Source organism: Dromaius novaehollandiae, chromosome 4, assembly GCF_036370855.1.
Source record: "Dromaius novaehollandiae isolate bDroNov1 chromosome 4, bDroNov1.hap1, whole genome shotgun sequence".
Taxonomy (NCBI): Eukaryota; Metazoa; Chordata; class Aves; order Casuariiformes; family Dromaiidae; genus Dromaius; species Dromaius novaehollandiae.
In genome coordinates, this window is record NC_088101.1 from 11,791,000 (window position 1) to 11,806,377 (window position 15,378).

The 15,378-nt window shown below is 41.0% G+C and overlaps 1 protein-coding gene across 6 annotated transcripts in view; it reads left to right on the forward strand.

The window, feature by feature from the left end:
• ADAMTS3 (ADAM metallopeptidase with thrombospondin type 1 motif 3) overlaps positions 1–15,378 on the forward strand; it is a 186,020-nt gene that overhangs the window by 128,706 nt on the left and 41,936 nt on the right. The window lies entirely within an intron of this gene.

Genomic DNA, 15,378 nt, shown 5'->3' on the forward strand with positions numbered 1-15,378 from the left:
CAGTCTTGTCTCGAAAAAGCTAGAGCCAAATGCTTGAGTCTTTTTCATGTATACAAATAAATCAAGGCCCTTACCTGATAGAACATTCTTGTGGTATGAAAGTGCAAAAACTTCAGTTCATTATTGACCAGGGGCATAAATCCAACCCACTCCACCAGTCTGGAAAAAAAAATACATATTTAGGACTAATCAACATATCAGCAGTATCCCAGTTTATGGTAAAAAGCCTCAGGCTAGCCAAAGATTATTTCTTATGTATGACCCTTTCTTGTCCACCTCCACTTTTGGCTGTTGCCTTAGGGTCATCAGTGCAAGTTAATTGTGTCAGCTCCAAGCTCTAAGTAATACCAGCAGCCTCCCTTCTGTAGGCCAGTACGCACTCGATATCCATCCACAGCCATACTTTGGCAGTAAAGGGTATCTAGGAAATCCACCTATATATTCACTGTGTTATTCCCTGATGAAGGAAACCAAAAGGAACTACTATTTCCTTTCCTAGGGAGCTTTGCCGTGGGATTTGTTGATGACTAAATCTGTTCTTTAGTCAGAGCTTCCTTTCTTTGAAAGCAAAAGTAGTTTGTTGTTGAGTTGTTGAACTGGGGAGCAGCTTTTCTGGAAGGTGGCCGTAAGGATCCTGTTTTCACTTTAGGAACGTGGAAGAGCCTTTCTCTGTCAGCAGCCTCTTCTGTAGTTGCGGAGACTTACCTTTTTGAACTTCTCTGTCAGGTCATGTCTTACAGACAGTTTCATTATGGCCAGCCAGAAAGAATACACCCTCTGTGTGGATCCAAAACAATTAAAATTTACTATTGTTCTAATTAACTTTTAATACCTTGATCAAAATATAGCAGTTATTTCAAGTGCAGTTACAATGATACTAACATGTATAGCCCAAATTCAAATTACCTAATTATTTTTAAAATGCAACTAGAACTGATACACACAAGTTAGAAACTATGTCCCACTTTCCATGCAATTATGCTCTCCCTTGCTGTGTGGTCTTGCAGTGGGTTGTCAGTGGCTGCAGTTCCTCACTGTGAGACTCCTGCTGCTGATGGTGAAGTATCTTCGTCATTGGTCCTGGGTCCAGTTGGTTTTATGTATACAGGTTGTCAAACGGTCAGTTTCTAACTCTTCTTTCTTACAGATACACAGATATAGTTATATTGTGATAATTTAGTTTTGTTAGCTTTTTGCTATATGTGGTATAATTCTTTTGAGTAATTACCATACAACTGCACAAGGGGAAGCTAAAGCTAGAACTCCTTCTATATTAATCATCTGACTATTGGATAACTTTGTTGTTATAGCTAGACAAGTTATGCAGTAGTGATCTGGACGTGGGCAATGTGCTGTTACAGCTAAAACCAAACTAAAATAAGATCAAGAGCAGACAAGTCTGGGCAGAGCCTGACAAGTCCTGAGGTCCGTGTTAAGCTAATGCAAGGCTGTGATCTGTCATTAGCGGTGGCAAGGCAAGGAGCTGATGTATTTCCAGGGCCGTGGGGCTGCACAGGAAGTAGACAGTCAATTTTTACTCTGTTACTTCTTCTCTTTGCTACAGTATTGCATGTGGAGAGTGTCCTTACTGTGCTCTTAAGCTTCTGACTGTCAGAGTAGAAGCCAGTAGTCCTTGAGCAGAGTGGTAACGTTCAAAAAGAGTCTAGTTTGATCCTGAGACTTACCCACTATCCTTTTGACCGTTGTTCACTTAACCTGGGCTGTCTGAGATGCGTAGTATTGTAAATCTCAATGCACCTGTGGCATCTTTTGCATGTCTGTGTGAGAACCTGAAGTGCTTTATATGAATCTTTGTGGTATTTCTTACAGCAGATTCAGAGTGGTGACAGCTGTTTTTACTTAAAGCTATAAAATGTATTGAAGGAGTTTCCAGCATGTGTAAATACCAAACTAGTTTATATCATGTCAGGACTATGGAAGGAAGGTCTTTTGAGGAATGATCTCATAGGCATTCTTTGGTGTAGATCTGGCACACGCCGTGGGTTTCATTCTTTTCTAAAAACAACTCCTATCTTTAAAGTTGGCATGCCTCATACATATGCCTCCTGCTTACTTTACATTAACCAGACTCCTGCTGGCTCTGGAAGTTAAAGGCTATAGATATATTCAGTAAATTTTTTATCTAGTTCTTTACAATAGCGCTGTGCATGCTAACACCCCTCACCCACATATCTTTTCTAGCAGCTTCTTATCTTAGTGCGATTGTATGTGTTACAATCTTGCAGTGACATTTGCATTTTCAACAACATTTCTTATATGCTTTCTAAGAACTAGATCATTGCAAGATCATAGATAAATCTAAATTGCTTTCACCGTGAACCATCTGAATGCAGAACTGCTATAATGGGAACTAGCTATCCAGTTAGTGTGTGAACTGTAAGCTCGCTCTAGCAAACTCGTGCTCTCCAGTAGTGAGAACTCTGGAGCAGGCTGAAGTTGTTCTTTTGCTTTTCATGTTGCCAGTTTCTGCTCATAGGATGGAAAAAGAACAGTTAAAAGTTGGCCTAAATTCAGTCATATTTAATTATAGTTTCCTTAATCCCATTTAAGTCCTGGCTTTGCTTCGTATGTGCTTGCTGCCAGGTAAGGATAACCTAACTTCTAAAAACCCCTCGTGCCAGGTATGGAGGTGACGGCAAGAAGATTATAGGGTAAAATTTTAGCTATTTGCATTGGAAAATTTTATCCCAAGTCAGCTCTAAACATATTCAAATATATACAGAATTATGCCTCTAGTGGTTCTATGTGGCCTCCTAAGTGTGCTGCTGGCATCAATCCGTCATGTAAATGAGCACTAAGAAGCGGTTTTGCTGATGATGTATGAAAGGGAAGAGTCCTCCCTGTTGTGTCAGAGCAATGCTGGCTCTGCAGAGCCAACAAGGAATATAGTGCAGGGAAATCTTCCATCCTTCCTAGAAGTCTACAGCTGGAATTACTAAGGTATCAGAGAAGCAAATATTTTATGGAAGCAGTCAGCACTTCAGAATTTTTTCTTTTCTTTTGGAAGTGAAATCTAATAACAAAGCAAGATCATGTTTGTGTTTGTGGCCCATTGAGTTCCTGCATTTGATGATTAATCCTGCAACCCAGAGGTTTAGATATTCCTTTAAGCCATGTTTGTTTGTAATTCTAGCAGCCACTGTCATTGTAGAGGTCTCACTGAACAGAACTAGAAACAGAGCTAATGCTTCAAGCAGTAATTCATTAACTCATCCAAGGAAGGTGAAAGATATCCAGAATGACTATGAAGTCACAGGAGTTCTCTCTCTTTTTTCTGAATTCCTACAGTGTGCTTAAGCTACTGTGAAAGCAGAGTTGTGTTTGGACCTATCAACTACTATTTTTATTTCTCAGAATATGTCATTAGACTAGAGTCAGCATTACCTTGCAAATGCAGGTGCTCCTGCTGTAGACTGGGAGGTCCTTCTTCCATTTTGACTTTTTTTTTTTCCTCCAGAACTTCCTCCACACTCTTTCCTCACTGCATTACCACAGCTCTAATAGTAAGTCACTCATCCGATGACCATCTTTGGTCACATTTGCTGCTTCCTCCTCAGCCCATCTCTGACGTCAGTCTAGCACCCTCTAAATAATCAGTACGTACCTGGAAAAAATCTCACAGACCATTGATGAAGAACATGAACACTGAGAGAGGAGGGAGGACATTTCTCCAAAGATGATCACTCCATCTCTGATCTCATATCCCTGAGCCTCAAGGAGGACCTACAAAATGCCTTCAAAAGATGAGCCTGGAAAATAAAAATTCATAATCTTACTAGGTGCAAAAGTCATGCCCTCAATGAGACAGTGGTTCAATAGCACATTTTAATCTTGCTTCCTACATGCCCAGTGTCCTAAAAGCTGTAAATTACCTATCACTCCATTTCCTTTAGGAAATGTGGTGGTACCTTTCTCCCCTGCTAATGCCTCCTCTGGTCCACAGATACCAGCTGCATTTTCCGTCATATGAGCTAGATGATAAGTACCTAATTAAGCTCAAACCAGTTGTTTTCGATTTGGATTTCTCCTGAGGGTGTGTTGCTTTTGTTTCAGAAGGGCAGCTCATGTACTGCAAGTTTGTATTTTCTGGTTCTGCTAGCTGGCCTTATAAAATGTGACATCTGCCAAGAAACCCTGCCTTGCCGCAGAGCCTTAGACTCTCATAGCCACAACAGCGCTTCCATCAGTACGTGGAAGGCATCATGCCATGCCAATCTACGATGTCCAGTTGATGTGTGTTCATTTCTTTAATTTTGTTTTCCCATGCCTTTGTTTTCTTGGGATCTCATGGGCAATTTTTTTCATACTAAATTTTTCCTCTTAACATTTTAACTCCTAAATATTTTCAGTTAATATTTGAAGCACTGCATTATTGAGTCTGTAAAGTGAAATCTGTGTTTGTTTAAGTTTTCAGTATTTTCAGATGACTTCCATGTTTATGCTGTGTGACAAGATGCTTTTTTTTGGCCTTTCCCCCTGCCCCTTTGGCTGCTCACAGGTAAAGGTTACTTTCTGTAAACACATTTACAGTATCCTTTGGCCTATTTAGGTTTTGGCATGCAAATTAGTTCACATTCTTTCTAAGACAAATATTTTTTAAACCTCAAAATGAAATATATTCTCTGTTTAATCTTAAGCTGCTTAAAACTACATTAAATGTTCAAGTGATGCAAGAAGGCACTTCTGCTTAAAATTACGTGTGTGCATTCCTGTTACGAAGAGCAGCAGCATGCACATAATTCCTTTCATAAACAGCCCTGGAAAGGGGAGAGTATTCTGCATTATTTCTGGTCTGGGCTGCATGGTGAGCTGCGTCTGCAGCAGGGAGAAACATTATCCACAACAGTTCACTGAGATGAGAACCCACAGGAAAAAAATGGGGACAAATGCAGCACAAATGCAGCTCAAGCAGTAGTCCTTGTGTCATTTGCTTCAGCAAGAGTTGCGCAGTTTTCTCTGGGTTTTTATTTCACTTTTGAATTTAATGTGATTTCAGTCAAAAAGTAGCCAAAAAGCCTAGAGGAGCTGTGCAGTTAAATATCTAGGGCTGTATTTACCATGGGGCTGCAGCCTAGTTTTCACACATGGGACGTATGGCTTTTAAACTGTTGTTCTTAACCTGGTTACATCAGTGAAAGAAATTGGGCATTACAAAGCTACAGTGCTGGTTTTCCTGTAAAATCTGCAGATTTCTGTGCAGATCTTGAGGTTTATCTGAATGCAAAACCTGTGGCTATGGAAAGTTGCATGTAGAGCATTTCAAGACTTTTTTTTTTAATTAGAAAAGTTTTGCACTTTGATGGTCCCACAGCAGTTTGTTTTCCTTCACTCTCCTCTACTGTGTATCTCAGTGCCTCTAAGACTTTGTGTCTGTCATTCATGCAAAAGTCAACCTCCTATGAAGAAAAAGCCAGGTGCTTTTCTAGGACTTTTCAACACCTCCCCCTTTGCCACCCACTTTTGACATGGTGATGAGAGCAGTTCTGTGAAGTGGGAAACACTGAAATCTCACACATGTTGCTTCTTACCTTTGAGGATCTTAGGATGCGTAGCAGTTATTAACACTTCATGTTAATTTGAGCAAGACTTTTAAAAGCAAGCTAATACCTAGCTCCTGCTGCAAGTCATTTTAAAATACTTTTGAAAACCTGCCTGGATGGTATGATTCAGAGCTGACTGAATGCGATAGCAGTCTCCCATTGATTTTGTTGGATTGTGGACCGAGCAACATAACTGATAAACATACACAGGTAATTTTCTGATAGCTTGGTTTTTCTCCTATGTTTATTATAGTCCTTTTCCAGTAAATGTATGGTAGTCTTCAGAGAGGAGGAGGAATGACCTGTGGTTTGTTTTCTAATGCTCAGGATTCATAAGCTTTTATAATGCTCAAGTGATGGTTCCGTCTCCCTTGAAAGAGAAGTCCACTTCTCACCTCTGTGTAACTGCACTATGTTTCACTGAGGAAGAAGAACTGGTTCTGTTTAAGTGTTATCAAAATCTCGTAGATAATATTCATTTGTTGTGAAATATCCCTAAGAGGCACCCTGTTGGGTGCCCCATGGGTTCTGGAAGCATTCCACCTGCATTCTGGTGCCCTTAACATACAACAAAAACAGATATTTTTACGTCCAACTTGCTTGCTTTTGGGTGCTACAGATAGAAGTTTTCCTTCTGCTCAGCCCCAAAATACAAACAAGCAAAAGTTTTGGCAACAGTTAAGCCCAGAAGAGTAACCAGAAACTTGCATGCACATTCCATCAAGGAGAATAACAATATTAAGGAACTGGCTCTCAGATTAAAGTTAGCAAGTCACAGTTTGTGTGTTTTATGTGGGAAGGAGGGATTTGGGGCAGTGATACTTTAGTAAGAGACAAGTACTTAGTATGTGACAAAGACTGTTGTGGTTCTGTTAGCAAGCCATTCTGATGCTTCAGGCGCAGTAGGCAATTTCATGCAAATCTTCAGGAAAAGGTAAGAGGAGAATGCTTAACTTTATAGAAAATTTTACACGGACCTAATAAAGCTAAGCACTCGAGTTTCAGCACATCCCAGAATCTAGTGAGAAAATCCTGTCATAATATTTTCCACATGGCAACTTGGGTGGTTTCTTTTGCAATTGCTGGTCTCTCATAATTAGATAGTGCCACCAGTGCCACAAAAATTCTGTATATACACAGTTCTCTTCTCAGGGAAATAAGTTAAAAGTCATAACTGTTTGGAATCAGTATGACCCAAATGATTGTTCTTATCTTCAGCGGCTTTCCAAAAGGCAAAGTTCAAAATAAGCCTTTATAGACAAAAAAAATCATGGGCTTTCACAGATTTATTCAAGTGTGTATATTGACCTTTTTTATAACTAGAAAGCCTGTTACATTTCTCATACTCACTTTCGGCAAAAGCTCTGGAGGAGCTAGCAGGTATTTCTGAGTTCTAGCTGAAGTGCATGGCAGCCAGCTGCCAAAGCATCTGGCCATCAGATGAGCCATCAGCTCCTGGTAGTTTCTTACTCAGTACCTAAAGGGCCAGATCCTCAGTGGGAATCAGCATTTTATGTTTTTCTTCAAAACTAGTCGGTGAAGAACAGCCGAAGCAGCCAACAAAGAGTGTTGTGGAACTGTTAGAAATCCACTGTAATGCTTTAAACTCTTCTAAATCTGGCTGAGTTTCATGTGTGCATTTAAATGTGAGCTGAGGTTTGTGGGTTTTTTGGTTTTTGTTTTTTTTTTTAAGCAAGCTGCTAAGGACTTTGAAAATCTGATTTACATTCAGCATAGATAAAATCTAGAATAGTTGAATGCCTCTCAGTCTTTGGTTTTAATATGCTTAAGACTAGTGAATTACTTTTCCATGACAGCTTTTTTTTTTTATTTCTTGCAGACCTTCATGTTTATGTGTGGTATATAGAAACCTGGAAAGATAGCATGAGACAAGTAATGTGCGAGTATTTGATAACAGTATTAGATATAGAGGCTACAAAGAAGACTTATCTCAGAAATGTGCAACAAGAGGACAAGAGGCAACAGCCATAAGTTGGAACAAGGGAAATTAGGGTAGATATTAGGAAAAAAATCGTTTTTGGGGGGCCCAGAGTGGTGCTGCGATCTCTATTCACAGAGATTTTCAAATTAGACCAGGTCCTGGGTGGCCTGCTGTAACTTTGCTCAAAGCCAGGCCAACTTCAGAGGGCTGGACTGAGTGGCCTCCCCTGGATCCTTCCAAGCTGATGTTTTCTCTAATTCTGTGTCTTCCTTAGTGGTCTGATTCTTAGAGCAAGGTGAAGGCGAAATGTTATTTTCAGCCTGTTTCTTTTATTAGCAAGCCTCATTTCTACCTTTATTCGGTCTTTTTTGACCTATTAGTCAGATGCTGAAGGCTTTCCTTTAGAGTCAGCCAGAAGCTGTGGGTGACTGACTTCCCTGGAAATGTTGTCAGCAGATGTCACACAGGCTGGACTCTAACTGTCAGGAATCACGGGACTCAGTGGGAGGACCTACTAAATACTTAAACCAGCCATCTTGACACTCCAGTTATCTCCATACAGTTCATTCCTGGTGTAATTTCTGTGGAGGCTTCTATATTATAAAGAAAAATGTCCTCAAAAATAAAATACAGTTTCTTGAGTTACCTCCACTGTATCCATGATGGAGTTATTTTACTTTTTCAATCTTGTACTTTGCCAAATGGGCAAGGCTGCCTTTGAGGGTTTTTAAGCATTATCTGCAGGATATAATAGAGCCACTTGTGTTGTCGGCTGCCTTTCGTAAGCGAGTTATCCTTTTCTCCACACCTTTCTTCTTGCATTTGATTGCGAGCAGCTTGCAGTTCATTTTTGTGTGTTCAGTAGTTTCTACTGTTGCTGTTCAAGATGCAGGTGCTTGGAAGTTCAACAAAGAATAATATATTTGACTATGACCAACAGCAGCCGGAAAGATTTTAGTGCTAAGACCGGAGAAAAAAGGGCAAAAAGCAACTTAATGAGAATGCCTTGCTATGCCCTAGTAACACAGGTTTTGGGAGCAGAAGAAAATAAAGAATTTCAAGAAACTATAACTAGGAGAGAAAGCCATCATGGAAACTCATACTCGTTCGGTGGTAACAAGTAGAAAAAAAAACAGTTACTTAGTGCAACTTTAGAAGTGACGTTATGAGTTGGCCTGGTTTCTTTTCTTTGAACTAGCATAATGGAATTTTTTAGTTGCTACAGAATACGGCCATGCTTGGGGACATTTATATATTAACCCACTCCTTAGGAAGTGATGTACATTGATCTCAATTTGTTCCAAACTGCTTTCTCACTATTTTCATTATGAATTAGTGAAGTTGTGGAGCCTCCCTACACACTGCTGCCAGCTGTATTTTCAGGAAAAGGTTAAATTAGGCAGTCGAATGCTTGCTTCTCCTAAATTTGTCAGTGCGTCATAAAGTGCTGCCAAAAAGAAATTCTAGCTTACAGCTGACTCAGTGATGTCATCCCGCTCCTAGAAAGTCCACACGCGTGACCTGCATACCTGGTGTGCAGCAGTCAGCCGGGCAAATGGCAGCTGCTGTGTGGGAGATGCAGCCATAGCTCTCACAGCTGATGATCAGCTCAAGCATCCAGGCTGACATGCTCTTTGTGCACCCTGTTATACCAGTGTATTCTGTGTCGTACACCTTTCCTCCTCCTCTGGCACTGCAGCTGGCTCAGAGCAAGCTCATTTCCATGCTCGCAGTCCCCTTTACTCGCTGCCGGAAAATTGAGCTCTCCTTTCTTTCTTTCTTCTGTCATGCTTCCTTTCTCTCCGTCAACCTGATCTCTGTCAGGCAGAGTTTTTATGTTTATACTTAGGATCCTTACTGAAATGCAATTTCTGAGAGGGGGGCATCACAGAAAATAAATGCGAGTTCTTATTTCCTGTACAAGCCCAGCAATTCCTCCCTCTCTGTCCATTCTTCTTGGGAGGAAGTACAACACAATTCCTTTAAGGGCTTTACTGTTAATATTGGGCGTTCAACCTATGTCTGAGTGACTTGGGTCGCTGCAGTACTGCATAGTAAATCTGTTACAGATGCAAGGGGTGAAGATGGGAAGATGCTGAACTAGGCTTCTCTTGAGATAGTGGTCAGCTGGGTGTGGAGCTTTAGTCAAACCATGTTCTGCCACTGTTTCGAGCTGTTTTCCTTTTCGTGCTCTAGTGAATTCGAACCACTCATCTACTAGCTGTGATATCTGTCGAGATGAGGGAAGTGTCTGCAGAAGAGACACGGGAAAATGCATAAATCTCTAGGCCGCAAGCACAGGAGCAGCTGTTACATCGATTCAGTAGGTTTAGATGCATGCAGAGCTCTTGGCTGTGTGTCTGATGCCCTGGAGACACATCACCTCACTCTTCAGTGTATGGTGTGAGTCTAAGTGAATGAATACCTTAACAATGGGCAGATCTATAGACTTACAGGTATAATTCTTAGAGTCCGCATGCTCTCTTATTTGCTGAGATTTCTTCAACACGGGGAAGCTGTCAGGGACCAAACAGGGCACCTCATTATAGGCACCTGATTCTGATGATAACCCCGTTCCTGCTACTTAAGAGCATCCCCCTGCCTTCTCTCACTTGGCATCAGCTAGCTGAGGTCTCCAAGGGTATAATGACAGATTGAAACGAATGAGGTGTCAATATGTCACACTCAGCTTAATTTCACTGAGTGAAACATGTATGAAGAAAGGGTGTAACATTCAGCTATAACTCATTACCCCTTAAGTGAGCAAGTATATGTAAGGAGTATATATATATACAAGTGTGTGTGTATATATATATATAAAAATACATGTATATAAGGAATATTGCTGATAACAGTGGCATCTCTAGGCAGTGCAAGTGTCACAGAAAGGTCACATGGTTTATAATATAAAATAAGATTGCAGGAATCTTTCATGCAAGAAACGTTTGGGGTTCTCTGTAGGTGTGCAGAGTTTAGACTGATGGCAGCAGTCATGGAGTTAGACTTGGGCAGATCACAGCAGAATCAGACCTCAAATCTTTATTTAATAGTAGGGAAAGAGCTGTAATTTCTTTCTTTCTAAGTTATACTCTAGGAAAAAGAGAATAGATACCTGATGTGATCCAGAGTATCTTCTTTTATATGAGAAAGCATTCAGGAGTGATACAGTTAGGCTCAATTTTTGATGTAGGTGTTTGTGTTGAATGAAGTGGCTAGTATTTCTGAAAAAGGGTTTAGAAAAGAGGCAGACTTTATTGGTCTGCAGAGGGGTTATGGCTTTCACAATACACATCTCTGATTCACAGAGAGACTCTAGGTACATTTGTGCTTGACAGAAACCCACTGTCTGATTCCAGCAGTGAGGTTCCAAGTCCCTGGAGGATGGCACAAGGCCAGGTTAGCAGCCATGGTTTTCAACAAAAAAGCATGTGGGAGAGCAGATTTTCTCCTGGAGTGTCTCTATTCCATTTCCACTACTTCATTTGCTACCTGCCCAAAACTCCTTCTGCCTTTTCTTGGCAGAGGAACCCCAGCTGGACTGGAGGAAGATGTGCGCTCCTCATTTTTACTACATGATACAGGGTCGACAGACTCTCTCATGTGCACTCTTGAAAAAATACACACTTTCACATGTGCATACAAACCTTCATGTTTTTTCTTCCTACCCAGATGTTTGAATAGCTATTTCACTTGGTGAAAGAGCATAGACTAATCGTTTTCCGACAGGTAAGATCATGATGTAAATGATGCAGGTGGCTAACACAATAAAAAAGGAAGAGATAATGAACCAGCTAATTCCAGAATGAGATTAGGAAGGATTAGCCTGTCTAGCACAAATCTGCAAACAACCAGACTAGTTTCCTCTGTGGGTAACAAAGAATATTGCCATCCAGCAACAGCCACGTCTCCTTACAGTGTTAGACAGTGCAGTCAAAGCTGCCTAGCAAGCTTTCTAGGTTTCACTGCACAGGGCTTTTCTCTTCACATGATTAATTTAAATAGTTCACTTTAGTAAGAGCTGCTGTAATCTCTCTGTGCTGTAAGAGGTGGATCCTTTCTTCAACATGTACCTGCATAAGGAAAGATCAGTTTCTCCTTCACTTGGTGACAGAAGAGCAGCTTCAGGATGCAGGAAAGTGGGTGTCCAAAGGCACTCTGGCGGCACTCAGCTAGCAAATTTATAGGGCTTCCTTTATATAAACCCTTCATCTCATTGCCCAAACCACTCCTGGGTTTAGATGCATGTGGATGAGCCGTTCCCTTCGATGTTTATGCTCAGTGGAGCACAAGCAGGTTTTCCAAAGCCCCAGGTTAAGCTGCAAAGAAGCAGCCATTCTTTGAATGCCGTTTTTCTTTAGAGTCCACTGAATGCAAAGCCTGTAACGATACACAGGGGAAATCACAGCACGTGCATTTCCTAACCATTGACCTTGAGCAGTCCTAGAGGCTTAGCTGTGCTTTGTGTCCTGACATCCAACAGTGTGTGCTCTTTCTGGTACTACCAATAGGGCAACTCATGTTTACTGGTGATGCAGATGTCTGTCTCTGTCTGTCTCTCTGTAATTCAGTGGGCTTGTGCAGATGTATCTGAGAGCAGAATTTGGCATGAAGAAAAAAAAAATCTATATATCTTTTATTTCTAGGGAGAAGGAGGGTAGAAAGGGAAAGGATGGTTGTGTTTATTACTTACTGCAATACAGCAGGGGTTCTGTTTAAGTCATGCTGAGTCACAGCCAGCCAGTCTTAATTCTGCATTAACTGAGATTTTGTGCAAGAAGCATTCAGGCTGAACTCTGCCCTTCTATTACCAATACCTGTATACTCTGAAACCCCACCATCACAGTCAAGAGTACCAAGGATGTATGGAAGCTTAACAAAACCCCAACAGTATGGGTTGAATGGAGAATGTTGATGTCTTCATTGGCTTTATTGATCATAGTGCAGTAAATAGCTCTCTACAAAGATTTTCCGTAATATCTCCTCCTGCTGCAGCTTCCGTAATGATATTTACATCCAAATGTTTGAAAGAACTCTGAATCACGGAGGTTGTGACCTTCTTAAAAAACTTCTACTTCCAAAGTATGCAAGCTCTCAACACTGAAAGGAGATAGGAGACAATTTTCACTATAACTTCACTCTAAGCCTAGCCGTTGTCTTTATCGTTAGTTTTATTTGGAGCGATGTGATGCATAGCCCAAACATAAACAACTTGGCCACTCTTTTTGTCTTCTCTAGAGCGGATTAGATACAAACACTCTGCCTCCATCTGTCTGGGAGGTTCTGAATTAAGTATGTGTATTTTGTGTTTGTAAGAGTAACAGGGCTATCTCCTGAACAGGACACATCGGAGAAAACTTCTGTACTGCTCAGAAAGAATCTGTACTGATGCTGCTTCCCCATGTGTCTGTTGTAATCTGTAGTCTAAGAGGGAACACCGTTTAGAATTGGCCAAAATTAATGATGATTATTATGGTAAATAACTTGAAGTTGATAGAGGTATTTGGAACAGATAGATGATTTTAATCATGTGAATAGGTTCACTGTCTCTGTGAGTTCTTTTAAAATTTACGCAAGTGCCCAACTAATTGCTGAATCATGAACAATGACCTGAAGAAAGTGATTTAATGTGACTGGAATATAGGAACATAGAGATCTCACTTTGCTCTACTGCTCTCATGTTTCAGGCTGTCATCCCATTTGTCCTTACTTTGTGTTAAGTGTTGGCAACAGATGTAGATTGTGGCATTTGTAAACAGTTATTGTTCATATGCGTAACCTGGGTTTGTCTCTGATGGTTTGATTTAGTCACTAAAGTGCTGGTTTACGGAAAAGAAACAAGCAAAAAAAAAAAAGATAGACCATTCATATCACCCTGGATTTTTTGGAGAGGGCATACCAACTTACGGTGAGTGCATTTAGGGAGAGGAATCCATGGCTTCACTTCCTAGAGCAGATGTGGCGAAAGACAATGCACAAAATGAGGCTTGTGAAGTAATTATTGGCTAATAAGTAGTCCAAATCAGCCTTGGAGTCAGCAGTTGTTTTCCCATGTTAATGTTTCTCTGTTAAGGAGCAGCATACTTAAATAGTGCCTGTCCTGTTGAGCCAGGACCAGTAAACAAAGTTAAAAACCAATCAGCACTGGAGAAACTATGTAGAGAGTGGGTACTACTTAACAGCCTGTATAACCCTGATGCATTTCATGGAATATGCTGCCCACCAGAGTGAGTGAAATGGTTGCTTTTTACCATTGAGCCCAGTTATGGGGAGATTGGGGGTTTCTGCAGAAAGAAGTAGACAAGTTGCATTTCTGGCTCCACTGGAAAATGTTTCCATTGTGTGTGTTTTTTCCTTTTTAATCTTGTCACTGCGTTTCTTCCAGGAGTGAGGATATTTTTTCTTGCTTTTTTGGAACTGTATAATTGAAAAAATCTGAGGGTGCATGAATGTAAAATATTGGCATATTCACTGTATTCTCCGTGCAGAAAATGACTACGTATTACAGAAGAGGGGAGGGGAAAGAAGAAGTCCTTTCTGACTCCCGCCGTCTGCTCACATACACACAAAAAAGGGATTCTCCTCTTCCTTTGAACCACAAAACCACCTATTTAAGGAGGGAAGTGACAGCCAAACCAAAGGTGCTGCACAGAGCAGATAGTTGGTCCTTTCTGAAGTGATCTCAAGCTATTCCATTCATGCAGCAGGCGTAGTGATATGATGACATTACTGGTATATTTCCGTTGGACACTGCGCTCGGCAGCTTTGCCAGCTGCAGCAATTTTTAGAACTGGAGCTTGTCTATGAATTTCCCACTTGTGTGCTATCACAGGGTTCGCATTCTTGAGTGTGAGAGGACTTGCGGTTGAATTGTAAAGCTGTTTGCAGGCCTGGTCTCTCACCCACAGTGATGGTTAAGCTTCTGAAAACAACCGGGGAAAACCCTGCCATTTGATGTGGGGTTTAGGGAGAGTTATTTATGTGTTGCTGAACCACTGAGATACCTAGCAAGGAGAGACATCCCAGCTAATTGAACCAGTAGTTGAATCTGCTCAAGATGAATTACAGCGTGGTTGTCCAGCACGTTTTGCAACATTGGCCCTTGTCCTGCTGTCCTTCCACAATCAAAACTTCAATCCAGTTTATTGGGAGTCTTGCCTGAAAATGTGTGATGGGCGAGTTCATATACTTGCAAGCTTGGCTTTCACCAAGGAGGGAAATGCAATTTCCCTCCAACTCCAGAGCAGAGAAAAAGGGCGGAAAGCTGTACTGTTTTGTGGGGAGATGTCCCTTGCTGATACAAGCCAACACTGGCAGAAGGCAAGACCATGCTCCTCTTTGCCGGTTGCCTTCACTGGGTTCATAGAGCAGGAAAATCTTTGAGTATTTAAGAGTTGGATCAACCTTTTTTCATGAATGGAAGAGTAAGGGGAGTGAAGATACTCCCTGGCTCCATGACAGAGCCAGACTCAAGCACAGTCCAATTACTAGTGAGGGCGGCAATATCTAGCTAATGGTTTCTACTGTAAGATGTTTCAAACAGACCTCTCTAGTGCTGTTCATTACTTAGAGCATGTTGATGTGCTGGCTTTGGGTCTGGGTAGAACTAAGAGCTGTGAGTTCTTTTCCTGTCAAAAATCCATGATGATGTTTTGCTTTACTGTCCTAAGGCAGCAATACAGCTTTTTGGTCATTTCAGGTATAGGCTATTAAATACATCCCCTTAAAAGGCAATTCAGAAAGGTTCATCTGAAGTCTGCCCATTAACCCATCTCATTAGAAGGACCCTTCTAATTTTCTGTGATATTCACAGGATAGGATATTCAAACACCTATTTTTTAAATAAAGAATTCAGAGAACAGTAAGTCGAAGAAATTC